This window comes from Rhinoderma darwinii, chromosome 5, assembly GCF_050947455.1.
Source record: "Rhinoderma darwinii isolate aRhiDar2 chromosome 5, aRhiDar2.hap1, whole genome shotgun sequence".
Lineage (NCBI taxonomy): Eukaryota > Metazoa > Chordata > Amphibia > Anura > Rhinodermatidae > Rhinoderma > Rhinoderma darwinii.
In genome coordinates, this window is record NC_134691.1 from 9,770,505 (window position 1) to 9,794,821 (window position 24,317).

Below are 24,317 nucleotides of genomic sequence, written 5' to 3' on the forward strand. Positions count from 1 at the left end.
TTCGGCCCGTTTTTGCCAAGTTTTGTGACGCGGTTACCGCGTCAAAAAACTCGGCAAAATACCCCGTGTGAACATAGCCTAAAAGTGGTCGATATTTAGAAAGCTTTGAGTTAGTAGAAGGGGTCTCCTATTTAGGACCCCCTCAATCAAGCAGAGCAAATAGTGGCTTCAAAGATTGACTCTCGCAACAGGGGACACAAAGGGGCTGTGGCTTTTCTTCGAGCCTTAGACCTATATAGCACCGCGTAGAGCTTTCAGTCACTGGCAAAAGGCAAAGGGCTATTTACTGTAAATCAATGGTGTGTCATTCATGAAAATGGCTGAGTGGCACTAGAGGGGTTAAGTAATCAGGTGCAGCTCATTTTTCCAGAACCAAATGAGACAGATCATAAAAATAATTTAAAATCGGGGTCTGACCTCTATGACCTCTCACTGTGGCCATGGGGCCCCAAATTTCCATTCTCAACTGGAGATCAAAACCAGCATGTGCCATCACCCTCCATAGACATTCATTAGCAGTTCACGATGCTCCCATACTGGCTGCTGTGGGGCACCTGAAGAAAGAGGGTCAAGCACAGATTGTCTCAATCTCTTTTCTAATGAGGGTTGAGAACCTGCACAGGGGGTTCCTTCTCATAACCACTTCAAGATAGTGGGGAATCAACTCAAGGATAATGAAGGTGGAAATTAGAGGTATGTGGGGACTGATGTGACATGGACCAACCCAAGAAAATTGTGCCCAATTAAATTTTTGCTATAGGACCTCTTCATCTTTGCACCCTTTGACTAGAATTTTTCTGCATGCCTTAATTCAGTGGCGCTAAAACTTCCTCCAGCCAGAGAACCCCAAACCAGGTGAAAACCCAGTTGAAGAACGTTACCAAGTTGTCCATACCGATGTCACCAGAACACGATGGTCGTGTCGTCCATACTAGTTGACTATGGCCAGATTTTACACGTTGTCAGTATGAATAACAAGGCATCACATAAAGGAGAAAGTAAGTGGTAAGAATAGGAGAAGATCGACAGCACTGGAACATAATGGGGCACAATTACTTATTTTAGTGTACTGTCAAGTGGTGCACCTGTATACATAGGGCTGTATTTGCCCCCTTCACAATTTCCTCTATTTTTGAAAATTTTTCACACTTGAATGTTTCAGATCATCAAACTACTTTTAATTTTAGACAAAGATAACCCAAGTAAACCCAAAATGCTGTTTTTAAATTATTGTTTTATTTATTGTAGGAAAAATTATTTTCAGCCCTCCCTGGCCCTATGTGAATAAGTAATTACCCCCTTCAGCTACTAAATCAACCAGTTAACCAAATGCAATTGCCAATTGGGTTCAATTTCACTAGCCACAACCAGGCATGATCACTGCCAGACCTGTTGAATCTAAACAACACTTAAATAGAACCTGTCCTGCAATGTGATGCCGGCGAGAAGGTCTCAAAAAGCAGCACAAGATGCAACGTCCTAAAGAGATTCAAATACAGATGCCAAACAAAGTCATTGAAATCTACCAGTCTGGAAAGGCGTACAAAGCCATTGTTAAGGCTATGGGACTCCAGCAAACCATAGTGAGAGAAATTATCCACAAATGGAGAAAACTTGGAACAGCGGTGAACCTTTCCAGTAGGGATCGGACTGCCAAAATTTCACCAACAATGCATCAACGATTCATCAAGGAGGTCACAAAAGAACCCAGACAAACATCTGAAGAACTGCCGCTCTCACTTGTCTCAGTGAAGGTCAATGTACACGATTCCACAATAAGAAAGATACCATCCAAAAATAGCATTCATGGGATAGTTGCAAAGCACAAGCTACTGCTGACCAAAAAGGACACAAAGGCTTGTCTCACATTTGCCATAAAACATATAGATGACCTCAAGACTTTTTGGATAATATTCTGTAAACAGAGGAGTTAAAGGTGGAATTTGTTTGGACGAAATCGGTCTTGTTACATCTGACATAAAGCTGACAACGCATTTCACTATAAGAATATTATACCAATGGTCTGACATAGTGATGGAGGTAGTGTGATGGTCAGACATGGTGGTGGAAGTAGTGTGATGGTCTCACATGGTGGTGGAAGTAGTGTGATGTCAGACATGATGGTGGTAGTAGTGTGATGGTCTGACATGGTGGTGGAGGTAGTGTGATGGTCTGACATGGTGGTAGCATTAGTGGGGTGGTCAGACATGGTGGTGGAGGTAGTGGGATGGTCAGACATGGTGGTGGAGGTAGTGTGATGGTCAGACATGGTGGTGGAGGTAGTGTGATGGTCAGACATGGTGGTGGAGGTAGTATGATGGTCAGACATGGTGGTGGGGGTAGTGTGATGGTCAGACATGGTGGTGGAAGTGGTGTGATGATATGGCATGGTGGTGGAGGTAGTGTGATGGTCAGACATGGTGGTGGAGGTAGTATGATGGTCAGACATGGTGGTGGGGGTAATGTGATGGTCAGACATGGTGGTGGAAGTGGTGTGATGGTATGACATGGTGGTGGAGATAGTGTGATGGTCAGACATGGTGGTGGTAGTAGTGTGATGGTCTTACATGATGGTGGTAGTAGTGTGATGGTATGACATGGTGGTGGTAGTAGTGTGATGGTCTTACATGGTGGTGGTATTAGTAGTGTGATGGTATGACATGGTGGTGGTAGTAGTGTGATGGTCTGACATGGTGGTGGAGGTAGTGTGATGGTCAGACATGGTGGTCGAGGTAGTGTGATGGTCTGACATGGTGGTAGTAGTAGTGTGATGGTCTGACATGGTGGTAGTAGTATTGTGATGGTCTGACATGGTGGTAGTAGTAGTGTGATGGTCTGACATGGTGGTGGTAGTAGTGTGATGGTATGACATGGTGGTGGAGGTAGTGTGATGGTCTTACATGGTGGTGGTAGTAGTGTGATGGTATGACATGGTGGTAGTAGTGTGATGGTCTTAAATAGTGGTGGTAGTAGTGTGATGGTCAGACATGGTGGTGGTAGTAGTGTGATGGTCTGACATGGTGGTGGTAGTAGTGTGATGGTCTGACATGGCGGTGGTAGTAGTGTGATGGTATGACATAGTGGTGGAGGTAGTGTGATGGTCTTACATGGTGGTGGTAGTAGTGTGATGGTATAACATGGTGGTAGTAGTGTGATGGTCTTAAATAGTGGTGGTGGTAGTAGTGTGATGGTCAGACATGGTGGTGGTAGTAGTGTGATGGTCAGATATGGTGGTAGTAGTGTGATGGTATGACATAGTGGTGGAGGTAGTGTGATGGTCTTACATGGTGGTGGTAGTAGTGTGATGGTCTTACATGATGGTGGTAGTAGTGTGATGGTATGACATGGTGGTGGTAGTAGTGTGATGGTCTTACATGGTGGTGGTATTAGTAGTGTGATGGTATGACATGGTGGTGGTAGTAGTGTGATGGTATGACATGGTGGTGGAGGTAGTGTGATGGTCTTACATGGTGGTGGTAGTAGTGTGATGGTATGACATGGTGGTAGTAGTGTGATGGTCTTAAATAGTGGTGGTAGTAGTGTGATGGTCAGACATGGTGGTGGTAGTAGTGTGATGGTCTGACATGGTGGTGGTAGTAGTGTGATGGTCTGACATGGCGGTGGTAGTAGTGTGATGGTATGACATAGTGGTGGAGGTAGTGTGATGGTCTTACATGGTGGTGGTAGTAGTGTGATGGTATAACATGGTGGTAGTAGTGTGATGGTCTTAAATAGTGGTGGTGGTAGTAGTGTGATGGTCAGACATGGTGGTGGTAGTAGTGTGATGGTCAGATATGGTGGTAGTAGTGTGATGGTATGACATAGTGGTGGAGGTAGTGTGATGGTCTTACATGGTGGTGGTAGTAGTGTGATGGTCTTACATGATGGTGGTAGTAGTGTGATGGTATGACATGGTGGTGGTAGTAGTGTGATGGTCTTACATGGTGGTGGTATTAGTAGTGTGATGGTATGACATGGTGGTGGTAGTAGTGTGATGGTATGACATGGTGGTGGAGGTAGTGTGATGGTCTTACATGGTGGTGGTAGTAGTGTGATGGTATGACATGGTGGTAGTAGTGTGATGGTCTTAAATAGTGGTGGTAGTAGTGTGATGGTCAGACATGGTGGTGGTAGTAGTGTGATGGTCTGACATGGTGGTGGTAGTAGTGTGATGGTCTGACATGGCGGTGGTAGTAGTGTGATGGTATGACATAGTGGTGGAGGTAGTGTGATGGTCTTACATGGTGGTGGTAGTAGTGTGATGGTATAACATGGTGGTAGTAGTGTGATGGTCTTAAATAGTGGTGGTGGTAGTAGTGTGATGGTCAGACATGGTGGTGGTAGTACTGTGATGGTCAGATATGGTGGTAGTAGTGTGATGGTATGACATAGTGGTGGAGGTAGTGTGATGGTCTTACATGGTGGTCGTAGTAGTGTGATGGTATAACATGGTGGTAGTAGTGTGATGGTCTTAAATAGTGGTGGTGCTAGTAGTGTGATGGTCAGACATGGTGGTGGTAGTAGTGTGATGGTCAGATATGGTGGTAGTAGTGTGATGGTATGACATGGTGGTAGTAGTAGTGTGATGGTCTTACATAGTGGTGGTAGCAGTGTGATGGTCTTACATAGTGGTGGTAGTAGTGTGATGGTATAACATGGTGGTAGTAGTGTGATGGTCTAAAATAGTGGTGGTGGTAGTAGTGTGATGGTCAGACATGGTGGTGGTAGTAGTGTGATGGTCAGATATGGTGGTAGTAGTGTGATGGTATGACATGGTGGTAGTAGTAGTGTGATGGTCTTACATAGTGGTGGTAGTAGTGTGATGGTCTTACATAGTGGTGGTAGTAGTGTGATGGTCAGACATGGTGGTGGTAGTAGTGTGATGGTTAGATATGGTGGTAGTAGTGTGATGGTCTGACATAGTGGTGGTAGTTGTGTAATGGTCTGCAATGGTGGTGGTAGTAGTGTGGGGGTCTGGGGCTTTACTTCTTCAGGACCTGGACAACTTGTCATAATTGATGGCACCATGAATTCTTCTCCACCAGAAAATTGTACACGTTTGATTGCAGTTGGAACTACCTAGTGTGTCACAATCTGTTTGTTAGGTTTAGGTTAAAAGCTGCTTTCGTGTCGTCTTTATCTTATATTACTTGGATGACCTGAAATATTAAAATGTGCCAAATTTTCAAAAATAGAAGAAATTGGTTGAGGGGCAAATACTTTTTCCCAGCACTGTAATTACGATGTTTTGTGCGCAGTATATAATACCCCACGATGGCATACAGTACATTTATGAAAGATACGGTGCAGCTTCTGACCACACCAGGTTGTTCTTGACATTGTTCACCACCACTTTTCTGTATAACTGTAGGAGAACTTTTATAATCAGTTGCTTGCGGTGTGGATGTAGCTCATAAATATTCATATATTTACTACCGGGCATGATTTTTGATAACACTTCTGTGTTGTAATAGGTGAAGAGCTACCAAAAGTCGGGCCCTATGCTAAGTATATGAATATTGATGAGAAACATTTTCCATGTGGCTGTGGGTTTCCGCTATCAGTAGGAACAAGTTCACGGAATCACAGAGACTCCACCACAGAACCAAATGGCTTTCTTACTAAAATGTTATTCCCAAAATCCAGGTGATTTCAAGCCCGGATCGGTTCCACGCAGGAATGACAACATAATTTGCGTTTACAGGACTGTCCCTCAAAAATCGGGACTATCGGCAAGTATGCTATAGTTTTGCAGAATCCAACTTGACAACCACTGTCTTCGTCTTTTTTTCGACTGTGGTTTCTCCATTTCTTTTTTATCTTTGGTTCTTAGATAAAAAGTGAAATGTTCCATAACAACGACTGGTTGGATAAAATAAAACCGGTTGAAACTACATTTAGTGAATTTTTGCCGCATAGACATTTTTCAGATTAATGAGCCTTGACAGATGACAAAAACTTCAGTTACTATTTAACAACATTGCACTATGTCATTCGTTAGCGTCTTGTGTATCCATCGGCACAAGCTCCGGCACTTGTGGTCTAACATCAATTGCATCTTCAGATCCATCACTGAACCGTTGTGTTGTGTTCTCGGGGAATAAGGAGCGAGTGCGGAGCAGCTGCAGCTTTATCTCACTTATGGATGTTGAAAGCAGAGGCAGACTCACTAAGCGCCTGTAAGCAGCTTCAGTATTCTCCATGTCATACAGAGCGAGTGCTGAGAGGACGGGGTGCCAGCGACGGCCTTTGTTGTGTCATTGATAGATCTGCTTTCATCTACAACACTATTCCTGCAAATAGATCGTATTTGTCTGATATCCCATCTCTAACCAATCTCCACTCTGCTAAGTTCTTATCTCGGCTGTGCAACATTATTCCCAATAAACATGAATTATGTAAAGCCGGGCACATAACACCCCACTGTATCTGGAATAACAGCTTTCAAGTGAAGCCTAATATTTTATTATTATTATTACTATATTATTATTATTACTATTATTATTATGATTACTATTATTATGATTATTATTATTATTATTACTATTATTATGATTATTATTATTATTATTACTATCATTATGATGATTATTATTATTATTATTATTACTATTATATGATGATTATTATTATATTATTATTATTATTACTATCATTATTACTACTGCTATTGTATTATTATTGTCATTGTTATTATTATTTATTTGTAACACACATCACATATGTATAAACATCACACTCGGATATCAGAACCTGATGATTATACAGAGATGAGCGGCGCTACATAGGCACTGATTATCTTTCTACATAAGTACTCTGTCCCAGATCACTTTTGTTTTTCCCCTGTGCCAACCACTGATTAACTGACATTCAGCTGCAGAAAATCATAATACACACCTCAGCTGCTGCAGGACATCATAATACACACCTCAGCTGCTGCAGAACATCATAATACACACCTCAGCTGCTGCAGAACATCATAATACACACCTCAGCTGCTGCAGGACATCATAATACACACCTCAGCTGCTGCAGAACATCATAATACACACCTCAGCTGCTGCAGAACATCATAATACACACCTCAGCTGCTGCAGGACATCATAATGCACACCTCAGCTGCTGCAGAACATCATAATACACACCTCAGCTGCTGCAGAACATCATAATACACACCTCAGCTGCTGCATAACATCATAATACACACCTCAGCTGCTGCAGAACATTATAATGCGCACCTCAGCTACTGCAGTACATCATAATACACACCTCAGCTGCTGCAGAACATTATAATGCACACCTCAGCTGCTGCAGGACATCATAATGCACACCTCAGCTGCTGCAGAACATCATAATACACACCTCAGCTGCTGCAGAACATCATAATACACACCTCAGCTGCTGCTGGACATCATAATGCACACCTCAGCTGCTGCAGCACACAGAGCCACAATCAAAAAATTTTGGGCCCTATACAGTCAAGATGTCTGTACCCCATTCATTACTAGTGGATGGCGGTTGTGTCAAAGGAAAGTGGGCGGAGGGGGGCAGGGGTGAGACACAAACTCAGTGTATCTGTGATGGGGCAGAGCAGAGACAATAGGTCAGCAGGGGCTCTGTCAGGGGTCATCGGGTAGACTAGGTGAGCAGGGTCTCTCTGGGTAAAGAGGGCTTGGAAAGTGGAAAGTGGCAGTGACGCAGTGGGGCCGGGAGGATACGCACCCTGACTGGGGCTCTGTGAAGTGGCAGGGGGGAGACATGTGGGCAGAGGCTCTTGGGAGGCCGCACCACGTCACTCACCGAGATAGAGCTCTGGCCGCTGCTTCCTGCAGGCTCCTAGATCTTCCACCGCCGCGATATGCCTGGACGAAGTCTCCACCTCCTCATAGCTGGCACCCATGTCACCTGCGAAGGCACCAGGCAAAATAACAAAAATAATTCAGATCCCTGACCACACTCCTAAATAAATAAATGCCCCAAACTAGACCTCTACATTAATTCAAACCACCGACAAGACCCTTAAATAAATACAGACACCAGACAACATAAAAAAAAACACTTTATTTTACTAATTTTTACTTTTTTTTATTAGTCCCCCTAGGGGACTTCAACCAGCGATCATTGGATCGCTTGCACTATATACTGCAATACTAATGTATATCGTCTTTCTGATAGGCCAGGGCTTAATAGGAGCACAAAGATGGCGGACCTGGGGGCCTTCATTAGGCCCCCAGGCTGCCATAGCAACCATCGCCATCCCGCGATTGCATTGCGGGGGCCGCGATGAGCTGCTAGTGGGGGTCGTCCTCCTCTTTCTAACGATTTAAATGCCGCGGTCGCTATTGACCGCGGCATTTAACAGGTTAAACGAGCGGGATCACACTCGAGCGCGATCCCGCTCTTTACTGTGAATTGTCAGCTGTAACATACAGCCGGCCCCCGCATTGTATGAAGCGGGTTCACTCCGTGAGCCCATTCCATGCCTTCACCTACCCGGCTATGACGTAACCACACATCAAATGTCGGGAAGGGTTTACCATTAAATTTAATGTTATTTATCCCGCACCGTGAACGCCGTAAAAAAATATAAAAAACAATTGTGGAATAGATTTTTTGTTTTCATCCACACTAACAAATAAGGAATAAAACTTAATCAATAAGTCATAAGTACCCTAAAATGTTACCTACGAAAACAAAAACTCGTTTCGCAAAAAGATCACCCCCCCCCCCATACAGCTCCATCAATGAATGAAATAGAAAAAGTTATGGCTTTCAGAATGTGGCAACATAAATGTATTTATTTTTTTTAAGTGTTTTTATTGTGCAAAAGTAGTGAAGCATTAAATTAACTATGTAAAATTGATATTGTCATAATCGTGACAAGAAATAAAGTTATCATGTCATTTATACCATTCGGTCAACTCTCAGGAAATCTAAAAAAAACAATGGTGGAATTGCTGTTTTTTCTTATATTCCCCACATTTTTTTTCAAAACATTATACGCACCCCAAAAGATGCCATTACAAAATACAAATCCAGCAAAAAAAACAAGTACTCGTTCGGCTACGTCGACAAAAAAAAAAAGTTATAGCTCTTGACATGCGGTGATGAAAAATGAAAAAGACGTAAAAAACTTGCCGTGTCTTTAAGGTCCAAACCATTATAAACAAGTTGTAGCTGATAAAACATAAACCAACTTGTATTTTTTTTATTTATTTTTTTATTTTATTGTTTTACACTGACCTTGAATAAGTGTTATATTGTTATACTTCGTGCTGTTCTGGTTATTCTCCTCCTAGTATTACAGTGGGAGAATCCTGTGATTTCATAAGAATGTTGTAGCTTTACATACTAACAATCCAAAGATAAAAGCAATGAATTTACGGATACAAACCTGCCGTTACATCTACGGAGTATTTGTGCGAATAACTCTAGATCCTATTCTTCTACACAGAGATCCTGCTGGAAATGGAGTGTCCTTATTCCATCCTAGTCATTATAGTGGATATATCAAGGCTTACTTAAAGATGATAAGCAAAGAAGCAGACAATGTTTTTTCAAAAATTGTCTATAGACCAAGGGTCGTACACAGAAATCATAGGGCCCCATTTCAAAATTGGGCACCACCCTCACAGACAGCTCCAACTAATGTAGGGTAATTTGGCACTGGGAAAATACAAAGCCAGATTTAATCTGGCATTGTTTTCTGTCAGATTGTTAACAAAAAAAGTTGCACTGTGTGTGACTCTCGAGGCCAGCTCACTTTTTGGAATAAGGGGCAGAGGGGCTTCATAAATATTGGGTTCAGTTCAAACACCCTATTTTTCTGTGTATTTATGGGCTAAATACATTGATAAATCTCTCCCAGTGAGCTCCTCGCCCCATACTTTCCATTACGCTGTACTTGTAACACTGCAGACTTCGGTACACAAGGAGAGAGATCAGCCCTGTTCAGACATAATGCAGACTTCGGCACACAAGGAGAGAGATCAGCAGTGGTCAGACATAATGCCAACTTCGGCACGCAAGGAAAGAGATCAGCTGTGGTCAAAGGTTCTGCAGAGTTTGGTACATAAGGAGAGAGATCAGCCATGGTCAGACGTAATGCAGGGTTTGGTAGACAAGGAAAGTAGTAGTAGGTAAGCACAGGAAAGCTGGATCACTGACAAGCCAGAAAATCAGGCACAGAAAGTTAAATCTACAGTGAAGGAAATAAGTATTTGATCCCTTGCTGATTTTGTAAGTTTGCCCACTGTTAAAGACATGAACAGTCTAGAATTTTTAGGCTAGGTTAACTTTACCAGTGAGAGATAGATTTTATATTAAAAAAAAACAGAAAAATCACATAGTCAAAATTATATATATTTATTTGCATTGTGCACAGAGAAATAAGTATTTGATCCCTTTGGCAAACAAGACTTAATACTTGGTGGCAAAACCCTTGTTGGCAAGCACAGCAGTCAGACGTTTTTTGTAGTTGATGATGAGGTTTGCACACATGTTAGATGGAATTTTGGCCCACTCCTCTTTGCAGATCATCTGTAAATCATTAAGATTTCGAGGCTGTCGCTTGGCAACTCGGATCTTCAGCTCCCTCCATAAGTTTTCGATGGGATTAAGGTCTGGAGACTGGCTAGGCGACTCCATGACCTTAATGTGCTTCTTTTTGAGCCACTCCTTTGTTGCCTTGGCTGTATGTTTCGGGTCATTGTCATGCTGGAAGACCCAGCCATGAGCCATTTTTAATGTCCTGGTGGAGGGAAGGAGGTTGTCACTCAGGATTTGACGGTACATGGCTCCATCCATTCTCCCATTGATGCGGTGAAGTAGTCCTGTGCCCTTAGCAGAGAAACACCCCCAAAACATAATGTTTCCACCTCCATGCTTGACAGTGGGGACGGTGTTCTTTGGGTCATAGGCAGCATTTCTCTTCCTCCAAACACGGCGAGTTGAGTTAATGCCAAAGAGCTACAATTTTAGTCTCATCTGACCACAGCACCTTCTCCCAATCACTCTCAGAATCATCCAGATATTCATTTGCAAACTTCAGACGGGCCTGTACATGTGCCTTCTTGAGCAGGGGGACCTTGCGGGCACTGCAGGATTTTAATCCATTACGGCGTAATGTGTTACCAATGGTTTTCTTGGTGACTGTGGTCCCAGCTGCCTTGAGATCATTAACAAGTTCCCCCCGTGTAGTTTTCGGCTGAGCTCTCACCTTCCTCAGGATCAAGGATACCCCACGAGGTGAGATTTTGCATGGAGCCCCAGATCGATGTCGATTGACAGTCATTTTGTATGTCTTCCATTTTCTTACTATTGCACCAACAGTTGTCTCCTTCTCACCCAGCGTCTTACTTATAGTTTTGAACTCTTAATGGTTGGTAGGGGATCAAGCGTATTTTCAGATGTTTTTTGTTAAGCATGTGAACATACCCTTAGGGCGCTTTTTATGGCTGTTTTTGGAGCTGTTTTTCTATAGAGTCAATGAAAAACGGCTCAAGAAGTGACATGCACTTATTTTTCGCTGGCGTTTAAAAGAATGGCCCGTCGGAACTGAACGCCTTTTTTCCCATTGAAATCAATGGGGAGATGTTTGGAGGCGTTCTGCTTCCGATCTGTCGGACATTTTTCGGCCGTTTACGGCCCGAAAATAAGCCGTGTGAACATACCCTTAGGCCTCATTCACACGACAGTGTCCGAGTGTCGGCCGGGAAAATCGGCTATTTTTGGCAGATTTTCCTGGCTGGTTTGCATCCGGTTTGCATCCGTTCCGACTCCGTTCCGGGCCGTGTTGCCGTTTTTACCGGCCAATTTGGACCCGATTTGCATTTGTTTTTTTCCCTGACCGTTTTTTAATCGGATGAATTTCATTTGTCAATTGTTTTTTTGAGTCAACCCATTATGCCCTTTTTTATATTTTCTTCACATTACTAATAATGTTCATTCTTTTACTTCATTAGTTTTCAACATTTTTCGTATGTCCCCCTGGACAGAGCGCTTGATGTCTCTGTCCATATCTGGATAGGGACATCAGGGGCAACTCCTGAAGTGGAATCTCCATGTGGCCGGTGATTCCACTTCAGGAGTTTGCCCTGATGTCACTGTCCATATATGGACAGAGACATCAAGCACTCTGTCCAGGAGCGGAATCCCTGAACACGGTGATTCCGCTCCTTCAGGGAGCTAAAGTGGGGCTAGCACATAGAGCAGGGACGAAGCTACAGCAGTAGTATCCGCAGCAGCTGCTAGCGGCGCCATCGGCCATGGTAGGTGTCGCCGCTAGCAGCCGCTATGGCTGCTATAACTGTAGCGACGCCTGAAGAAGCGCCAGGGCGGAAAGGAGGCTGATTCAACGGGCCAGAGAGATTTGGGAAGGGAGCCATCACAGCGCCCCCTTCCACCTGCTGTACACCCCAGCCCTGCCACACAGTACCCCTGCACATAGCAGAGCAGGGACCTCGCTACAGCAGTACCCCCAAAGTGTTACCTCCAGCATACAGCGCTTCTTCTGAGTGGGATACACTCCTCCTCCTCACATGCACTCTGCGCTGTGAGGAGGAGGAGGAGGAGGAGAGAGTGCGCGATGGTGATGGCCATGTATTACCCGGCCCCAAAGACTTCTATCACCCGGCCGAAAATAGGGCATGTACCATTTTTTGACGGGCCGGTTTTCCCGGCCCGTCAAAAAATCCGTCGTGTAAATAGCCCCATTAGGGGTCTATTGTTCCTAATGCAGCCGGGTGACGGACGATTTATGAACGGCCGTCACCCGGCCGGGAAACCCTGTCGTGTGAATTCTGCCTTAGAGTTGTGTCGTCTGCCTCCAAAGAATCTGCTAGAGGCCAAAGTAACTGTTTGAGCACAATTGCTGCACTGGTTGCCAGAGGTCCCAACATTTCACCTTGTATTTGCTAATTTATTGTCACTGAAAGATTTTATTTCAAACTAAAGTTGTTTTTCAAATTTCTATGTGTTTTGCGAGGCCAAATGTAGCATTTATTTTCTTGTTGATCTTTTGGGGTCTATTTTATAGCATTTATAGCAACAGAATCTAAACAAGTAGATGGAACTTATGCAAGAATGATCTGCTCCCTTGAGCGGTTTCTTTTAGGCAGAATAACTAAGCTTGTAATTCCATTTAGCATTAAAATAAGATCGGCAATAGTCCCTTGTAAAACACTGGATACATAGTATAACTTTGCTTAACCCCTTAACGCTCCATGACCTACTATTAGGTCATGCTAACTGTAGCGTTCGCGCTCAGTGACCTAATAGTAGGTCATGGAGTAAACATGGCGCCGTTCGCACGGGGCGCGTTCATGAGCTGTGATAGCTGCTGTTTCCGACAGCAGACTATCACTGCTCAATGTGCCGGGACCGATCGCGGAGCTCCCACGTCGATTAACCCCTCAGAAGCCGCGTTCAATAGCGATCGCGGCTTCTTAGGGGTTAATACGCCATCGCCGGCCTGCTACGCGATAGCGGCCGGCGATGGTGACTATGGCAACCGGACACCAAACAATGGCGTCCGGCTATGCCATAGACGGAAGCCTAGTGGGTTCTGACAACGTCAGGACCCACTATGCTTGCTGTCAGTGAGTAGCTGACAGTTCTAATACACTGCACTACGCATGTAGTGCAGTGTATTAGAATAGCGATCAGGGCCTCCTGCCCTCAAGTCCCCTAGTGGGACAAAGTAATAAAGTAAAAAAAAAGTTAAAAAAAGATGTGTAAAAATAAGAAAATAAAAGTTTTAAAACTAATAAAAGTAAAAGTCCCACTTTTTCCCTTATCAGTCCTTTATTATTAATAAAAATATATAAACAAACAAATAAACTGTACATAATTGGTATCGCCGCGTCCGTAACGGCCTGAACTACAAAATTATTTTGTTATTTATCCCGCACGGTGAACGCCGTAAAAAAAAATATTAATAAACCGAACCACAATCACAATAGTTTGGTCACTTCACCTCCCAAAAAATGGAATAAAAAGAGATCAAAAAGTCGCATGTACCGAAAAATGGTACTGATCGAAACTACAGTTCGTTACGCAAAAAATAAGTCCTCGCACGGCTTTATTGATTGAAAAATAAAAACGTTATGGCTCTTAGAATAAGGTAACACAAAAAGTAAATGATTGTTTACAAAACGTATTTTATTGTGCAAACGCCATAAGACATAAAAAAAACTATAAACATCTGGTATCGCCGTAATCGTATCGCCCCGCAGAATGAAGTGAATATGTCATTTATAGCGCACGGTGAACGCTGTAAAAAAAAAAGTATACAAAAACAATAGTAGAATTGCTGTTTATTAGTCACCACGCCACCTAAAAATGGAATAAAAACTGATCAAAAAGCCGCATGCACCCCAAGAAAACTACAATGGATTCCTCAAGGGGTCTTGTTTCCAAATTGGGGTCACTTTTGGGCGGTTTCCAATGTTTTGGCACCACAAGACCTCTTCAAACCGGACATGGTGCCTAATAAAAAAGAGGGCTCAAAATCCGCTAGGTGCTCCTTTGCTTCGGAGGCCGGGGCTTCAGTCCATTACCGCCCGAGGGCCACATGTGGGATATTTCTCAAACTGCAGAATCTGGGCAATACGTATTAAGTTGCGTTTCTCTGATAAATCCTTTTGTGTTATAAAAAAAATGGTATAAAAAGAGTAAATTTCACCTCTACTTTGCTCTAAATTTCTGTGAAACACCTAAAGGGTTCATAAACTTTCTAAATGCTGTTGTGAATACTTTGAGGGGTCTAGAATGGGGTGTTTGATAGGGGTTTCTAATATATGGGCCCCTCAAAGCAACTTCAGAAATGAACTGGAACCTAAAAAAATAAATAAATGAGGCAATACTTCGCTTCTTACATTATACTGATAATGAGCCGTGCCCACCCCGAGATTACCCCAGTTTTGACCATTTGTATAAACAGAGACCCCTATTAGACCGTTTCAGTGCCCGGTTTTCCCAAGCATACACCCCCGAGAAGTGTTTTTCTATTGATGAGTCCCTGGTACATTTTAAAGGGAGGGTTCAATTCCGCCAGTACCTGCCAGGTAAGAGGGCAAGGTATGGCGTGAAGATGTATAAGCTGTGCGAGAGTGCATCAGGGTATACCTACAGATTTAGGATATATGAAGGAAAGGCCACCCCCAAACCAGACTGCATCCTGGACTACAATAGGTACATGGGAGGGATGGACTTGTCAAATCAAGTCCTGAAGCCCTACAGCGCCATGCGGTGTGGTATAAGAAGCTGGCCGGGCACATCATACAGATGGCTTTGTACAATGCGTACCTGCTACGTCGATGTGCAGGCCAGAGGGGAACTTTCCTGGAATTTCAAGATCTAATCTTTAGGGACCAGGAAGGGGGGGCACCCAGTACTTCTGGAAGCGAGGCCACACGCATCGTACCAGGGCAACACTTTCCAGGAGAAGTTCCCCAAACCGGTGGAAAGGGAAAGAGTCAAAAGAGGTGCAGAGTCTGCTATAAGAGGGGGATAAGGAAAAACACAATATACCAATGTGACACGTGTCCCGAAAAAACAGGGCTCTGTATAAAAGATTGTTTTAAAATGTATTATACATCCCTTGATTTTTAATTTACCCTGATGTACTCCGCACAGCTTACCCCCCTCATCTTTCCCTTCTGAGCCCTGCCGTATGCCCAGGCAGCTGATAACAGCCACATGTAGGGTATTGCCGTACCCAGGAGAACCCACATTACAATTTAAGGGGTGTATATCTCCGGTGGCACATGCTGGGCACACTATATCGGACACTGAAATGGCATATATATATATAAAATTGCAAATCTCACACTGCACCATCTGCTGCGCATTATCTTTTACACAGTACCTGTGGGGTCAAAATGCTCACTACACCTCTAGATGAATGTCTTAAGGGGTGTAGTTTTTAAAATGGGGTCACTTCTCGGGGGTTTCAACTGTACTGGTGCCTCAGGGGCTTCTGCATACATGACTTAGCACCAGAAAAGCTCCAGTAGGCCAAATGGTGGTCCTTTTCTTCTGAGCCCTCCCATGGGCCCAAACGGCAGTTTATCACCACAAATGGGGTATTGCCGCACTAAGGACAAATTGGGCAACAAAATGGGGTATGTTGTTCCTTGTGAAAATAAGAAATTTTGATCAAAAATGACATCTTATTGGAAAAAATATCATTTTTTTCATTTCACAGCCCAATTCAAATAGGTGCTGTGAAAAAACTGTGCGGTCAAAATGATAACAAAAACCATAAATGAATTCCTTGAGGGGTGTAGTTTCCAAAATGGGGTCACTTCTGGTGGGTTTCCATTGTTTTGATACCTCAACACCTCTTCAAACCTGGCATGCTGCCTAAAATATATTCTAATAAAAAAGAGGCCTCAAAATGCACTAGGTGCTTCTTTGCTTCTAGGGCTTGTATTTTAGTCCACGAGCGCACTAGAGGCACATGTGGGGTATTTCTAAAAACTGCAGAATCTGGACAATACATATTTAGTAGTATTTCTCTGGTAAAACCTTCTCTGTTACTAAAAATAAATTGAATAAAATTGAAATTCAGCAGAAAAAATGAAATTTGCAAATTTCATTTCCACTTTGCTTTAATTCCTGTGAAATGCCTGAAGGGTTAAAAAACTTTCTATATGCTGTTTTGAATACTTTGAGGGGTCTAGTTTTTAAAATGGGGTGTTTTATCAGGGTTTCTAATACATAGGCCCCTCAAATCCACTTCAGAACTGAACTGGCACCTTCAAAAAAAGGCTTTTGAAATTTTCTTAAGAATATGAGAAATTGCTGTTTATGTTCTAAGCCTTGTAACGTCCAAGAAAAATAAAATAATGTTCAAAAAATGATGCCAATCTAAAGTAGACATATGGGAAATGTGAACTAGTAACTATTTTGGGTGGTATAACCGTCTGTTTTTCAAGCAGATGCATTTAAATTCTGAAAAATGCTATTTTTTGTAAATTTTCTCTAAATTTTGCAATCTTTCACCAATAAACACTGAATATATCGACCAAATTTTACCACGAACATGAAGCCCAAAGTGTCATGAAAAAACAATCTCAGAATCGCTTGGATAGGTTTAAGCATTCCGACGTTATTACCACATAAAGTGAAATATGTCAGATTTGAAAAATGGGCTCTGAGCCTTAAGGCCCAAACTAGGCTGCGTCCTTAAGGGGTTAAAGCCATTCGGATAAACATTTCTATATTCAAATTTAAGCACCATCTGTCCTCGAGTTTTCCCAACACAAGCTGAAATCTGAAGTCCTGAGAGACCAAGGCTGAATTAAATGACATTTTTTTTTAAATACACAAAAAATGGCTGAGTTATGGTTTATCTTACCCCTGAGTTTGTAGAATAATAGATGATGATTAATTTTAAGATTATTATCCCAAAAATAAACAAAACATTTCCGTTGTCTGAAGCTCGTCTTACATTATTATTGCTTGTTGTCTTTTAAAGCTGAAGTGGAGGAGCCTTTTTTGTAGCATTCCCTTTTATGTAGATTTTTTTGTATTTGTTGTGAGGCTAATATTATGTAATTTGTTCCCCAATGGTCTTAGGCTGGATTCACACGAGCGTGGCGTTTTTGCGCACGCAAAAACGCGGCATTTTGCGTGCGCAAAAGCCACTTAACAGCTCCGTGGGGCATCAGCATTTTCGCGCAGCCGCCATCATTATGACACTCCATTTGGATGTTTGTAAACAGAAGAGCACGTGGTGCTTTTCTGTTTACATTCATCCTTTTGACAGCTGTTGCGCCAATCACGCAGTTCGCACTTCAATGGGTGCGTGATTCGCGCAAAACGGCGAAAGAACGGACATGTCGTGACTTTTTTTCAGCGGACTCACGCTGAGTAAAAATCACGCACATGTCCGCACGGCCCCACAGACTAATATAGGTCCGTGCGACGCGCGTGAAAATCAAGTGCGTTGCACGGACATAATTCCCTTTCGTCTGAATAAAGCCTTAGGGTAAGGGTATGTTCACACGCAGTAGCAAAATACGTCTGAAATTACGGAGCTGTTTTCGCCTGAAAACAGCTCCTGATTTTCAGACGTTTTTGCAAGTTCTCGCGTTTTTCGCGGCGTATTTTACGGACGTTATTGGAGCTGTTTTTCAATGGAGTCATTGAAAAAGGGCTCCAAAAACGTCCCAAGAAGTGACATGCACTTCTTTGACGCGGGCGTCTTTTTACACGCCGTCTTTTGACAGCGACGTGCAAAATAACACCTCGGGGGAACAGAACATTGTAAAACCCATTGAAAGCAATGGGCAGATGTTTGTAGGCGTAATGGAGCCGTTTTTTCAGGCGTAATTCAAGGCGTAAAATTCCCGAATTACGTCTGAAAATAGGCCGTGTGAACATACCCTAAAGCCACACGGAGCGGCCCTGACACGTTCACAACGCGGCTGACAACCGCGCCGGCACCATGTTCGTTGCGCCTGTCAAACAGCCTGTTAGTGGCCGCATGTTAACGCGGGCAAACCGTCCCTTTGTCTGCAAAATCGTGCGGCCATGAATTAACCCTTTATGGCCGCATGATTTTGCAAATTACAGCAATTTACCCCCTATTCATTCTCTATGGCAACGTCGGAAAAAGCCGTACACTGCACTCGGGTGTCTCCGGCGCTCCCATAGAGAATGAATGGAGCGGCTGTGCGCATGCGCTTGTAACCGAAATACACCTTAACGAAGTTTTGGACAGCTGCGCCTACATAGTGCCAGAGCGGTTGTTGGCCGCGTTGCGACCGTGTCAGCGCCGCTCCGTGTGGCCGTACCCTTAAAAGTAGGTGCAAAAACATTATACAGTTTATTTGATCTTTTTCCTATATTTATTTTATGGTTTTCCAACTATATTTTCACTGTTTTTTGTTTTTCATTTTTTATTTTTGAATGTCAAAATTTGGAAATATGGAAATTTGCTTCCTTGAATCCATCCAATTAATATTTAACTGAATAAAGTCAAATACAATTTTCTCAACTTAACTGGCCACCAGACTGAAATATCTTTCGTGGGTTAGTAATTGTATATACATTTCTCCCATAAACATGAATTTATAATAAGATTTCCTATAATGTTGTACAGTTGCCAACATTTAGGGAGTTTTCAGTAAATAACTCTGAAGAATCCTGAATAATTGATGTGTTGACCAGGGCTATCCTTCCAATGACTCTATAGCCAAATGACCTCATTAAAGCTTTATCGAGACCTTCTGGTTCTCTATGGACCTCTTGGGATAATGATGTTCTTTAAACATATAAATACAAAACATCATAAAACAGAACGAGCAAAAGAAAGCTGACGTAACAGATCCAATAACAATTATTTTTTTCTACTGCACTTAAACGAGAACATTTTTGAAAAACATTTTACAATATTTGATTATTTCAAATTACAAATTACAAAGTTGAGTAGATTTGCAAATCTAAAAAAATTATATAACAGGTCCAAATCCCCTACATATTTTTTATTAAGTTAGACAAGTTAAAAAAATATATTTTTGAAAAACATTTTTAACCCCTTAAGGTTAGGATCACACACACTGTTTTGATGCGGTATTTGTGGCAGTTTTTGGATACAAAGGAAATGAGATGCTTCAGTCTTTTCTTTACACCTTACGTTACTTTTGGATTCACTTACCCGTCACTAGTTTTGGAGCAACTGAACCACCAACATGCCGCTAAAACATATGTTTAGATCAAATTGAATAAAGTAAATTAGAACTTACCTAGATGAGACAGGAAGAAGCATTGGGTGCACGCGCATTGCACACACGAAGCCGAGGACAGTGTGGCACATGTGCAGTGAGATTCTCCTCGGCTTCATGTGCCCAATGAGCATGCGCCAAATGCTCCAGGTCTCCTCACGGTAAGTTCTAACTTACCTTACTAATTATTCCCTAACCATATTTTTTAGAGGTGGGCATTTGTTGAACACTATACTCCAGCTGCATAATGGCATGTTGGTGGTTCATTGGCTCCAAACCTAATGACAGGTTCCCTTTAAGGTCTGGCCTAGTTTGGGCATTCAGGGCATTTAGTTTTTGCATCACCGCATTCCAAAAGCCCTAGCTTTTTTATTTTCCATCAATGGAGCTGTATGAGGGCTTTTTTTTCCGGAGTGAGTTGTGTTATTCATGGCACCATTTCGGGGTGCATGTAATGTATGAAATAATTTTTATTAGAAATTTTTGGGGTAATAGAAAAAAACTGCAATACCGCTATTGTTTTTTTAGATGTATTTTTACCCCGTTCACCGCATCTTATAAATGACTTTGTTCTGTGAGTCATTATAATTACGGCAATACCAAATTAAGTTTTTTTTACGTTTTAATACTTTTGTACAATTACTTACATAGTTACACAGTACGGTTGAAAAAAGACACATGTCCACCAAGTTCAACCAAGGGACGGGAAAAGGGAAGGGAAAAATTTCTACAAATAGGATCTGATACTTTTTTGTTCTAGGAAATTATCTAAACCTTTTTTAAAGCCATCTCCTGTCCCTGCTCTGACCGGCTCCTGCGGTTGGCTATTCAGTAGACTATTCCATAAAAATACTTTTTTTTTAAAAATATTTTTTTTTCTGTTGTTGCATTTCCAAAAGCCATGAATTTTTTTTTCACTTTTACACTATTTATTGATTAATATTTATTGCTTTTTTTCTAAAAGGAAGTTAACAAAATGCAGCAATTTCTTCCAATATTTTTTAGTTTTTCTTTTTACATTCTACAAGTTGTTACAGATACGGGATACTAATTATTTCTCATTTTAGCCATTTTTTCCAATAATAAAACATTTTCTAAAGGGAAAAAGGTATTTTTTCTCACTTTTTATTCTGTAAGCTTTATTTAACTTTTCTTTTTACAATTTTCTTCAGTCCCTCTAGGGGATTTAAACATGCAATCCTTTGATCACTTCTACAATACTCTGCAATATTTCTATACAATGTAAAGAGCTGCAGTACTTTTAATGTAGAGAAGTAAAATCCGTCTTGAAATCTACAGAAAAATTCACACGTTACACACGTTTGATACAGATTTACATAGGAACATACAGTTAGGTCCAGAATTATTTGGACAGTGACACAATCTTCATGATTTGGGCTCTGCTGCCACCACATTGGATTTGAAATGAAACACCTGAGATACAATTGAAATGTAGACTTTCAGGTTAAATTTAAAGGGTTGAACAAAAATATCCTGTGAAACGTTTAAGAATTGCCACCATTTTTCTACACAGCCGCCTCATTTCATGGGCTCAAATGTAATTGGTAAAGTAATTACCATAAATAAAATGTTTTTTTTATATACTTTGTAGAGAATCATTTGCAGGCAATGATGGCCTGAAGTCTGGAATCCATGGACATCACCAGACACTGGGTTTCCTCCTTTGGACTTTACTGCCACTGTCTTCAGTTGTTGCTTGTTTGTGGGTCTTTCTGCCTTCAATTTTGTCTTAAGCAAGTGAAATGCAGCTCGATGGGGTTGAGATCTGGTGATTGACTTGGCCATTGCAGAATATTCCACTTCTTTCCTTATAAACTCCTTGGTTGCTTTCGCAGGATGTTTTGGGTCATTGTCCATCTGTGCTGTGAAGCGACGTCCAATCAACCTGCTGCAATTGGTTGAATCTGAGCAGAAAGTAAATCCCTGAACACTTCAGAATTCATCTGGCTGCTTCTGTCTTCAGTCACATCATCAATAAACACTAGTGACCCAGTGCCTTTGGCAGCTATGCATGCCAATGCCATCACACTGCCTCCACTATGCCATCACACCGCCTCCACCATGCCATCATACTGCCCCAGCCATGCCATCACACTGCCTCCACCATGCCATCACACTGCCCCCACCATGCCATCACGCTGCCTCCACCATGTTATCACACTGCCTCCACCATGTCATCACACTGCCTCCACCATGCCATCACACTGCCCCACCATGCCATCACACTGCCTCCACTATGCCATCACACTGCCTCCACCAGGTTTTACAGAAGATGTGGTGGCTTTGGATCATGAGCCGTTCCAAGCCTTCTCCATACTTTCTTCTTCCCATCATTCTGGTCCAGGTTGATCTTAGTTTCATGCTATTCCAGAACTGGGCGGCTTCTTTACATGTTGTTTGGTAAAGTCTAATCTGGCCTTCCTATTTTTGAGGCTGATTAATGATTTGCACCTTGTGGTGAACCCTCTGTATTTGCTCTCATGAAGTCTTCTCTTTATGGTAGACTTAGATACTGATCCACCTACTTCCAGGAGAGTGTTCTTCACAGGGGTAGATATTGTGAAGGGGTTTTTCTTCCCCATGGAAAGGATTCTGCGATCATCCACAACTGTTGTCTTCCGTGGACGTCCAGGCCTTTTGGAGTTCACGAGATCACCATTGCGCTCTTTTTTTTCAAGAATGTCCCAAACTGTTGATTTGACCACTTCTAACATTTGTGCGATCTCTCTGATGGATTTCTTCATCTTTTTTCAGCCTAACGATGGTCTATTTCACTTGCATTGAGAGCTCATTTGACCTCATGTTGTGGGTTCACAGCAACAGTTTCCAAATGCAAATGCCACACCTGGAATCAACTCCAGACCTTTTACCTGCTTAATTGATGATGGATTAACGAGGGAAAAGCCCATGCAGCCCATTAAATAGTTTTTGAGATAATTGTCCAATTACCTTTGTTCCCTTGAAAAAGACGCAGCTACATATTAAAGAGCTGTAATTCCTAAACCCTTCCTCAAATTAGGATGTGAATACCTCAAATGAAAGCTGAGCGTCTGCACTTTATGCCCATATTGATTATATAACTGTATATTCAATATGTTTTGGTAAACAGCTAAAATGCCAAAACTTGTGTCACTGTCCAAATAATTCTGGACCTAACTGTAAGTCCATCCAGCAGCATCTGAGGGGTGAAATAGCTGGGATCGGAGTTAACTCCGATCCCAGCTTCTGCAGCAGGATGTCAGCTGTAGGTTACACTCTTCTGATGGCCTGAGCCAGTATCACCCCAGTGACATACATTTACGGTACTGTGCAAGAACTCACTGACCTCTGTTTTTTCAAAATTAGCTGATCGCCGGATCAACTTCTTAAAAAAAATGCTGTCATCAGTAAGTAGTTCTGAATCTGTTTCTTTCATTTATGTCCTCTTTAAAAACAGTCTATTACAATAGGAAATGTTTTTGGAATATTTTTGAGTTGGGGGTTAACACAGATTATGATGTAGAAGAGTTTTGGCCTAGTTTTATAAGACCTAGTTATCACGCCAGTGTAAAACTGTCTGGTCTGTAACATATTTTGCCGTTTTCTACTTAATCATTGCTTTGTGAAATACCATGATACGCAAAATGCGACAAGATGGATGGCTCGTATTTTAGGCTAATGTTTTTGTGTTACAAATAAACTATGTCAGAAGAAAAATTCCTGGCGCTCCGTCACATAAATCATCTTCACAATATCATTTTGTTTGTGCTGCGGATTCCCCACCCCCCCAAAAAAAAATGTTGAGTGATTCAGTAAGAGTCACACAGCATAATAGTTAATTTACTCATATTTAGCTTCCGTGACAAGTCCGATTATTTATTTTCTTTCAAATAAAATTACTTCTGTCAGGGTGGCATTCTCACTTGGCTCAGTCGATGGCAAGGGAAGGAAACTTGATAATGGATTAGAAACGCTATTAAATGCTATAAATGGAATTAACAAACAGAAGGTTTTTTTTATATAATTTTACATTACGTGTGTTTATTTTTTTATTTATTTATCTCTTCTGTGTCTTGCTCTTTGGTCGAGCAGATTGCTTGTAAATCATTTTAGATTTTTTTTTTGATCTGCTGGTTATTTTGCTCTATGGTTGACAAGATGCCTTTGTGAAATGTGACAATGAATTCGGAAGGATATTAAAGGTCATGGAATTAACAAATGGAACATTTTTAGATTTATTTTTTTTAGTTGTTGTTTGTCTTTCTTTGTTTTGTTGACTATATTTTACTGCCTATTTATTCTACCATTATTCAACGTCTACCCCCGCCTAGTGCTGTATATTTACGGCACTCCAAGGAGGTCGTTAACGCGATCCGTCGTCTGGAAAGTCCAGGATTCGAGCTAGCTTCAAGCCATTTAACCCCTTAAATGCTGTGGTCAATAGTGACCGTGCCATCTAAGGAGTTTAACAGAAAAAGGGGGCTTCCACTGTCAGCCCATTGATGCCTCCACAACACAATTGTGGGGTACCAATGAGCTTTTATGGCAGCAAGGGGCCCAACATAGGATGCCATGGATGACAGG